At 39.6% G+C, this 8,762-nt stretch overlaps 1 protein-coding gene across 1 annotated transcript in view; it reads right to left on the bottom strand.

The window, feature by feature from the left end:
- Positions 1-8,762, bottom strand: part of ZFYVE9 (zinc finger FYVE-type containing 9) — an 88,928-nt gene that overhangs the window by 69,172 nt on the left and 10,994 nt on the right. The window contains exon 2 of the mRNA XM_042464310.1: positions 1,689-1,793. The gene's annotated coding sequence lies outside the window, so the exon portion shown is untranslated. The remainder of the gene's footprint in view (positions 1-1,688; positions 1,794-8,762) is intronic.

Genomic DNA, 8,762 nt, shown 5'->3' with positions numbered 1-8,762 from the left:
AGCTTTGGAGTCTGTTTTTGCATTCAAACCAGCACCCACAGCCCACCCTCAGCTCTGTCCACGTTAAAATGTGAATACATTCATTCCCCAATAGCTCTTTGCCTTTTCCCCAGCGGCATTTCCCCCTTGGCAGCAATGGAAGTAGCTGGAGTACCGGAAGCAAATGGAGCAAAATTGCAGCACAGCATCATGGGAAATGTGGGACCCTGGAGGTTGAGGGTGTGTGTGTCAGGATGGAAACAAAGTTGCATTCCACACCAGACCAATTCAGAGTAAAATCGAAGGGAGCTTAGAAGCAATTTTTGTGAATTCGCTTGTTACCGAATTCACCAAAATGAGGAGTCACTTTGGATTGGCTGCGGAGGTGCCTTGGAATGACTCCTTCAACTTTACAAAAAAATAATTGTTCCCCAAATTTCGAGCCCTGTAGGCCTTTCCCATCCACAGGGGTTTGGTTCTGTGCCCCCCTCCACAAATGGGAAAAATACAGGGGTTCAAGTTCCTATTAGTCAATGGGCAATGATGTGCATGTGCATACAGCTACATCAGCACACCTATGGGTGCACACCACCATTAGCTAATATGGGGCAGGGCAATCTATGGGCGCCAGTCCACAGACGGCAAGCCCACTCTTCTTTATGATCCTTTGTGGAAGACTCTAAAGTGAAAAATAGAATTTACAAAAACAAAAATGCACCTTACTATACTTTCACCCCATTTTGACTTCCAACTACAGTACTTTAAATCACTGCAGAAAATTACAGAAGGAAAAACATGTATTCTTTTTTCTTTTTTAAAAATTAATTTTATAGTTTTCCATTAATACATTAAAAACTGTCATAAAAACAAACATCAAGAACAAACATCAAACAAACAAACAAACAATAATCATACATATAGTAAAATCAAAACTTATCTTTCATATCTATTTAAAGTAGGCTTCTTATAATTTCCTAATAAATAATCATTCATACTGACTAAATAAGTTCCTGCTATTTCAACATTAGTCACAATAATTTTTAAATAATCCTTTTTGTCATTTACTGAAAAGTTTTTAAGTTAATCTCACTATCATCTGATATTTATTTGTCTCTTCAAACTCTTATCATTAATATAACATCTTTGTATCCAATTAGGAATTTCCCTCCTTACAAATGTATCAATTACCATTGTTTGCAATTTTCTTTTCCCATTTTATGTAATGTCATTCTATTTTTTTCTGTATATTTTGATTTTCTCATTCATTACAGTATTCTCAAATTTTGTATTCTTGAAAATATAATCTGTGTGATCTAATACTCCTCAGAACTTTCTGTTTGCTGCACCAAAGAAACACCAGTTTCATATTCACTTTCCAAACACAGGCTAACCTTTTTGAGAAAGAAAATCCACACTCTTCAATAGATTTAGCAGTTATTTCAGACTGTTCTGTATACAGTAGCAACTGTAATTTAACCTCTCCTCAAAACTGTTAGAAATAATTTCTTAAAAGTTCCAGCCTTACTAAAGCTGTAATCCAATGTACTTATTCAAAATAACATTCAGTGAACTCAACAAGGCTCTCTCATGGGATTATATTGTAAGAAATACTCCAAAGATGCAAATTTAAATAAAGCTAAAAATTACTCCCTTAATTCAAATCTTCCTGACTTGAAACAGATGTATAGTGGCATTTACCATCATCTTACCTTTTTCTTTTATACATGCATTAAAAAATAGTTGAGCCAACGTCTATCCATGATGTATAATGCACAGTCAGCTAGGTGAGTTGCCTCTGTACGCCCTCCTTGATCCTAGAAATAAAACAGATAGCACACATCAGATTTCCTAAGTCTACCATAAGACGTGTAGTTTCAGCTAAGTGTAGCTAAGATCACTGACCACTTCTATCTCGCACACAGGTAGATTCCACAGTGGTTACAAGGAGGAACTACCAAGAATTCTCCAAGTTTGTGGATCAAGCCGAAAGAAGCACTTTACCTCCAAACAGTGAGGGAAGTGCCCTCCATTAGGCCACAAGCAACCTCTGGTATACTCTGGATCTACTCAAAGGGCACTACCTTGATCTTATATAAACTACTGTAGATTAAACAAATAAAAAGAAAGGAGTACAGAGAAAAATGAGCCAAGATGGACATTTTTAATATCACAATCCTAAAGTGTATCGAACCATTTTATGGATCCTCATATAATATTCTCCAGTATACATAAGGAAAAGTAATATGAAACAGAAAATAACCAAGTTCAGAGATAACATAGGGTTTGCTTCTTATTACACTTGGGGGTGACATCTGCTCCTAGATGCAAAGAGAGCAGTAGTTACAGTTGAACAGTAGAGCAGTAGCTACAATAGAAAATTGTTTTAATTCATCTAGGATACATAATACAAGCTCCCACATCCACTAGGGAACATGATTTCATGTATAATATTGAACCAAGTCTTCTGTGAAAGATTCAGTTTTTCATAGTTGGTTTGAGATGAATAAGAACAAAGGAAGGAAAGGACCAAATATAGGACTAGAATAAGATCCAGCCTAAGCTCTTATCAGGAATGGTGGGATATAAATCAACTAACAGGAATAGTAATAGCAGCAAGCTTTTTTACAAATACAAAAAATGACAAATGGAAAGAGGACTAATTGCTTCTCATGGCAGCTTGTGATATCTTTGGTGTCCCAGAACTTGGATACCTTGTGTAGTCTTCAATATGTATTTTGGTACCATTTAAAGGTTTACAGTTTGATTTCATGAATGTGTGTCCTTTGTTTACCATCATTGGGACCAACATATTGCATGCAAGAGGCCATATAAAAAATTGGAAGTCTGGTTTCTTTCCAGCACCAATCCAAACATGATTTTTAAAAAAATCTTTGGGACCTAACTTGCTTTTTATAAAATATACATTTTAACCTTTTAAGTTGTTTTGACCTGTTAAATTGGTTAATTAGTTTTTAGCATTTTTAAATTTGCTTTTAACTGTTCAAACTGGGGTTGTTGTTTTTTAACAACATCCTGAGACCCTACAAAGATAGGGTGGGATATAAATATTCAAATGAATAAATCTGTGTTGTTTTCCTGGAATGATCACCCATAAGGACACAAGGTGACTGTTCCTCTTTGCTATGGAGTGTCGCTTCCCCTCCTCTAACTTGAGATTCCAGGTCAAGCAATCTGTCACACTTTTTAAACAAGTGTATTTATGCAGGCTGACAGGGAGCCAGCGTGGTGTAGTGGTTTGAGTGCTGGACTACGACTCTAGAGACCAGGGTTCAATTCCCAGCTCAGCCATGAAACCCACTGGGTGACCTTGGGCACGTCACACTCTCTGAGCCTCAGGGAAAGGCAATGATGGTAAACCTGCTCTGAACCAATCTTGCCAAGAAAACCTCACAATAGATTCGCCTTAGGGTTGCCATATGTTGGAAATTACTTGAAAGCACACAGCAACAAAAACATTTATGTGGGCCACTTTTATTGTGGGCAAAAACTGGAGAGCGGGAAATAGAGTTGCAGCATTCCAATCCAAAGCATGCAGCCAGCCATTGCAAGTGTAGCCCATACCCTTTTTCTGCTGAAAATCACTTTCTGCTCAGTGATTATTTTCACCCCCAAATGCTTCTTTCAGTAAACACCATTTCTGGGGACAAAAAGCAGCCAGAAGGGTGCAATTTTCAGATCTGTTTGTGGCCCTGATCTAGATCAGAAGCATATTCCAGGTTGGGAGCCTGCAGTTGCTTTTTTCAAAAGCAAAGCAGCAAGGTGAAGTACACATGTTTAAATGTGTGAAATCTGGCCTTCAGTCAGACTTTCAAATTTGGATGGTTGCCACATATTTTCAAGTGTGAAGATACAGGAAGCTGTGAAGTCACACCAAAAAAAAAGGAGAATGGAACTAATCATTTTATCTTCCATAACTGGAGCCAGAAAGGATTCAAAAATAAAAATAAAGGGGAGGGAGCTGGCCAAGTCTGATTTCCTTTAAACACACACACAAAACACTCTTGAAACCCCAGCATATACTTTCAGTTCTAATTATTAGAATTACAAGTCACAACTATGAAAAAAGGGGAAATGGTAAGTAAACGCAAATAAAAATGAAGAATAAGAGACTAGCAATTGAGAACTGGCCTAAGCAACCTTCATATGCTACTGTACTCCAGTTTCCATCAGTCTTAGCATCATCCTACCTGGCTAATATTGATGAATGATGGGAATACATGTTCAGAAATATTTGGAGGACAAACAATTCCCCAGTCCTGTTTTTGAAAAATATGGCAAGAAACTTTACATTGTAATGGTTCTTTTTAAGATCATGCACACCCTTTGAAATCCAGCAACTACATTGTAATTGTCAGGAAAGCCTTTGTTAAACAGATGATCACTGTGTTTTGACAGCCTCATCCCATGAATACAAACTCTTAAATAAGTCCCACTTAGTTCAAAATACATCTTACTTCCAAAGCATAGGACTGCTATATTAATCTGCTCACTTCCAAAGTAGAGAACTGCAGGAAATTAGGAAACAACATAGCAGAGATACAGAAGATTCTCCCCTTCTTTTTCATATAAATGTAACTTCATTCACTCTGGTTCAATTAACATATGTTTTGAAAATGTGTATAATATTATTGTATTATTCTGATAGGATTATATTCCACGGCTGCCTATGTTGGAGGAGAAGGAGTGAACTATCAAGACAGCAATAATTTCTTGACAAGAACAGTCTTCCAATCTTCAGAGAGCAGGAGATAAATTTTAATAAATGAACTGTTTTTGCATGATTACAGAAGGCATATAAAAGGTGAGCATCACTCCATAAAGAATTCAAATAAAGGCTTTCATGGCTGGCATCCATAGTTTTTTTGTGGTTTTTTCGGGCTAGGTGGCCATGTTCTAGAAGAGTTTATTCCTGATGTTTTGTCAGCATCTGTGGCTGGCATCTTCAGAGAATGCTGACCTGGAAGAGAGTAGGTATATATATACTGTGCGATCCTAGGTAAGGAGGAGTGATTCCCATGTTAATCTGTGTATTGTACTGTTGTTGATGGCCAGGCCTCAGGGTAGGAGGATATGCAAAAGAGGATTGGTGTCTGCTAATTGGTGATCATAGGCAGGATACAGACCGCCCAAAAAGGGCGGTCTCCCGCCGCCCTGGTTTGCTGCGTGAGGGAGCTGCAGCGAACAAACAGCACGGCTCCCTTGCGCAGCAAGAAGAACCCACAAAAAGCGGGTTCTTTCTGCAGCACAGTTGTGACGCCGCAAGGCGCCAATGGTGCACTTGCAGCGTCACAAGGTCGCCGAGACATGTGGACACTAGGCGTCCATCACATCAAAATGGCGGTGCCCGTATGTACAGGGCACCGCCATTTTGATGCCCTCGTTACATGCGAGGGGCATCTGAAAGCGCCGCCCCTCGCACATCGCAATGGCGCCCCAAAGGGCCCGTCTAGCCAGCGCCATTGTCTGCTGGGAAAGCCCCTGACCCTGAGTGGTTTCTCATTTGCATTTGCTGAATCCTGGTTTTGGTGTTCTTAAGGACTGGTAGCCAAACTTTATTGACTTTAAGGGTTTCTTCTTTCCTGTTGAAGTTGTCCAAGTGTTTGTGGATTTCCAAGGCTTCCCTGTGCATTCTGACCAGATAGTTGTTGGATTGGTCCAGAATTTCAGTGTTTTCAAACAGCATTTTGTGCCCAGGATGGTTTACAATGTGTTCTGCTAGTGCTGATTTTTCTGGCTGACCCAGTCTGCAGTGTCTCTCATGTTCCTTGATTCGTGTTTGGACACTGCAGGGCTCACCAAAATCAGGATTCAGCAAATGCAAATGAGAAACCACTCAGGGTCAGGGGCTTTCCCAGCAGACAATGATCACCAATCAGGAGACACCAATCCTCTTTTGCATATCCTCCTACCCTGAGGCCCGGCCATCAACAACAGAACAATATACAGATTAACACGGGAATCACTCCGCCTTACCCAGGATCACACAGTGTGTGTGTGCGTACGCACTCTCTCTCTCTCTCTTCCAGGTCAGCATTCTCTGAAGATGCCAGCCACAGATGCTGGCAAAACATGAGGAATAAACAATTCAAATAAACATTTTATACCAAAGAAGGACAGGTTGCTTTCCTGTAACTGTGGTTTTTTGAATGGTCATCTGTGCCTCCACACAAATGGTTTTTTGTGCCTGTGTAGGGACCCAATTAAAATGTTCTAGAGCTGGTAGAAATCACATTCCCTCCCTATCTACCACACATGTCAAAGACCACCAAGCTATTCCAGTCAGTTTCAAAGTCTGGCATAGAGTAAACAGAGACCTGAACCAGGGGGATGCAGGACAGGCAGGTTGTGAGGGCACAAATGACCATTCAAATAACAACAGTTACAGGTAAACAACATATCCTTCTTCAGGGTCTCTGTGACTCACATAAATGGGTGACTATGAAGCTTACTAGTTGAGGTGAGCCAGACCATTGAAGAATAGCAGAAAGAACAGAACAGCTAAACGGGCATCTGCCCTAGCTCTGCAGTCTAATCTACAGTGCTGAATAAATATAGGTGAACTGTATTAGAGCTATGGCTTCTTATGGAGCTCTATTCCATGGTGTACTTTACAAAGTTCAGGTACAAATACACCATGGAATAGAGGTGCAGAAGAAGCCACAGCTCTAATACAGTGCACCTTAAGACTAACAGGAACAAGGTGATTGATGATTCCACAAGAAAGTCATATAGCTCCTACCACCCACTTTGACAGCTGCTGAGAGTATACCTGCAGTTCTTTTTGGGGCCCTTCATAACAAATAAATAATCTGTTCAAACATAGCGTCTTGTTGGGAGTTGGTGGAACTGTGAAATTTAGACCCATATGCAGTATTATGTCCACATCAATTTTATGTCTTCTGGAGGCAATGGTGGGGTGATAGCTTCTACAGCAGCATTGGGAGATGAAGTTGGGGAAGAAGGTGATGTTGCGGAGGAAGAGTCATAATCAGAATCATCATCAGAGGAATCAGTTGAAAATTTTTCCTGTGATATAGGTGCAGATGAAGGGGCTTTAGTAGTAACTGATACTGCAGTTGGATGGGTAGCCAGAGGAATTACTGTGGTCACAGTAGAATTGAATAAAAAATGATACTTAAAACAGGAGCAGAGTAGACTGTAGAAGTTACTAGAGAAACAGCTGGGGGCACCATAATCATAGCAAGAAAAGGAGGAGGTCTAAATAAATTCACTATCATAGGCATTGGTGATGGACGGTAGTGGTGAGGCATTGGTGATAAGTGCCTCTGTGAGGAAGACGGGCATGACAATGACTGATGCTGAGAACAAGGTGGTAGGTGTGAGTTGATCCAGAATGACAATGGTGTTGAAAATACAGAGAACGATATGGAGAGTGATAGTGGGAGAATTCATGGTAGTGATAGCAATCTCAATACAATAGGGAATAAAAATGATATGAGATTCCCACCATGGATGTTCTTAATGGTAACAGTCCATGTAAGAGACTGATGTATAAGGTGATAAGGTGAATCTTCATGATACGGTTAATCCTGATAAGAAGAGCAAGCAGATACATATGAATGTTCCCTCCAGAAAGGAGATCTGTCCCATCTTGGAGAGACACGATGCAGAGAGGAAGTAACAGTGCATGTTTCAGAAGCAGTATGAGGAGGACTGAAAACTGTGGAGCAGGTAAGTTCTGTTTAAGAAGGTCTTTAACATCTTGTACAGAGAGAGGCTGTCAACCCCCCTTGTGTGGTTGGTATTAAATCTAGAGAGGACACTAGCGCTGGCACAGAAAGTTGCTTTAAATGTTTAAGTTTCTTCTCTTTGGGTTTGGAATCATTTTTCCTCTTTGGCTCAGAATATCCAACTGGTGAGATCCCTCTTTTTTGCCCAGATTTAGAGTGGAAAGAGCAACAGGTCTTTGATTTGTGTGCTGGAGAAATCAGAGGTAAAGAATCCTCTGCTACTGATACAACAGTAGTCAATGGGGCTGATATCAGAAATTGTTAAAATGTAGTCAGTGTTAAGGAAATAGTCAATGTCAAAATCGCCATCAATACCAATGGTTCTGTAGATCTAATATAAATCTTAGTTGGATCCAGACTGGTATCAGAATTGAGATCATCTTTAGTATAGATGTCATGGTAGATTTTGATGGGCAGTGGGGCTCCATACAAGATTTTTGAGGTTTGGACACAGTAGTAGAAGCAGAGAAAAGAGGCTTGTTGGTAGTAGTCTGCTCTGCAACTTGAAGTGACTACTCTCAACAGTAGAGTTTAAGTCACAAAGCTTGGTTCTTTAACAGAGCATTGTTGAACCAAGTATCCTTCACTAAGTAAGCAAAGACATTCATTCATCAGGCAAAGGATCCTTTCATCCTCAGGTGGAACAAAGTTTAAAGAGAGAGAATGAGGCCATAAAAAGAGTAAAGAGGAGAAGGGCTTATCCCTGGAATAAAGAGAAAGGTTTTTTAGTGGTAGAATAAGAGAAGAGAAGAGAAAGAAAAAGTGTGAAGGGAGGAAGCTCCTCAATATACAGGAGAACACTCAGAAAGTCGTCATTCTGTCAGCAGACAAAAAGAAACAGAGGGTGCAGTTTGACACTACTTTAAATGCTGTAGATCCATCCTACTGAATCCTGGCATTTGTACTTTAGCCTTCTGGAAAGGTGGGATATAAATAAAATCTATTATTATTATTATTATTATTATTATTATTATTATTATTATTATTATTATTATTATTATTATTATTATT

Source organism: Sceloporus undulatus, chromosome 4 (genome assembly GCF_019175285.1).
Source record: "Sceloporus undulatus isolate JIND9_A2432 ecotype Alabama chromosome 4, SceUnd_v1.1, whole genome shotgun sequence".
NCBI classification, from domain to species: domain Eukaryota; kingdom Metazoa; phylum Chordata; class Lepidosauria; order Squamata; family Phrynosomatidae; genus Sceloporus; species Sceloporus undulatus.
This window is presented reverse-complemented; position numbering and strand designations above follow the sequence as displayed.